Here is a 1,588-nt window from a genome sequence, read left to right on the forward strand (position 1 = left end):
CCCGCCCAGGAACTGGAGGCACCGAGCCCCGCCCACCGGGCTGGGGGCGGGGCCTGGGCCGTGAGGCACCCATTGTAATGGGAAAAGTGGGCAACCGTCTTAACTCTGCAGGAGCTTCCTGGTTGCCTGGAGCAGATATGAAATATGCACATAAGACAAGTAGACGGTCCAGCCGCTGTGGCTCCGGAAGCGACGATTGGATTCCATGGTCAAGGCACATGCCCGGGTTGCAGGCTCAATCCCCAGTGGGGGACGTTCAGGATGCAGATGGTCAATGATTGTCTCTCATCATTGATGTTTCTCTCTCTCTCCCCCTCTCCCTTCCTCTCTAAAATCAATAAAATGTATATTTTTCAAAAGACAAGTAGACATGCAATTACAAACAGTGTTAAGTATGGGCCAGGTGCTGTTCTAAGCACTTAATCCTCTCAAAACCCTTATCCCCATTTTGTTACACTTCACAAATGAAAAACGCAGGTATAGCCAGGGTTACATATCCATCACCTCACATCGTTGCAATTTTTTGTGTGTTCAGTGAGAACTCCCAAAATCTACTCTCTAGTAACCTTTCAGAAAATTTACCATCCATTCAGCTATTCAGAAAGTTGTTAGAGCTTGAACTCTCATTTCAGGGAAAAATGTCAAAAGCCAGATGTGAAGTAAAATAATTAGAGATAACCAAAGTATCAATTTCAATTTATAAATTAGCCTGGTGAAATAAATTATTAAAATAATAGCATAGTAATTATAAATACTGAGACTTATCAAGTGCTCAATAATATTGAAAAAGTTTTATTTGCATAGTACATTTTTTTTCAGACAACAACACCAGAGGCAGGAATACAATATTCCTCTCAAAGGTGAACCAAACTATGACAAAGAGTGTCCAGGTAATTTGCTCAAGATCATTACCTCTAAAAAGAAGAGAAGTTATTTGATAAGAAGAGACTTCAGAGCCCACAATCATGGTTTTGTTGGTTTCCATGGTTAAAAATTTCCAAACATATACAAAGGAAAAGAGAATAGTAATCCCTCATATATTTCATACCTAACCTCATCAATTATTAATATATACCCCATTTGACTTATTCAAAGCACTCAATTCCAAGACCCCAAATGAATAATCATTTTAGCATGTCTCTCAATACAACCAGAACTCTTTATTTCATCTCTCTCTTTAGGTTTCATTAAATCATCAACAGTTTCCCCTTTGTGTTTTATTTTTGTTTTTCATTTTTAATAAAATACTTATTTTCCTAAATCATTTTCAACATTCTGGAATATTTCATTACAATTGTATAGTCAATGAACTTGTTCTGCTGGCTTGCATTTTCTTTTCTTTTTTTATTTTGGAATTTTTAATAATGAAAGTAAAGTACATTTTCCTCTGAGTATAGCTTGAACTCTAGTCCATAAATTTTTGGAAGCTTATTGCTGTTTAATTTGAGCTTCTAGTTTTTTTATTGCTAAAAGTATTACAAAGGGTATTACATATGTGTCTTTTTTTTTCCCCCACCCTTAACAATCCCCTGGCCGCCCCTACCCCCCAGTGTCTTATGTCCATTGGTTATGCTTATTGGCTTGCATT

This window comes from Myotis davidii, unplaced genomic scaffold (genome assembly GCF_000327345.1).
Source record: "Myotis davidii unplaced genomic scaffold, ASM32734v1 scaffold438, whole genome shotgun sequence".
Taxonomy (NCBI): domain Eukaryota; kingdom Metazoa; phylum Chordata; class Mammalia; order Chiroptera; family Vespertilionidae; genus Myotis; species Myotis davidii.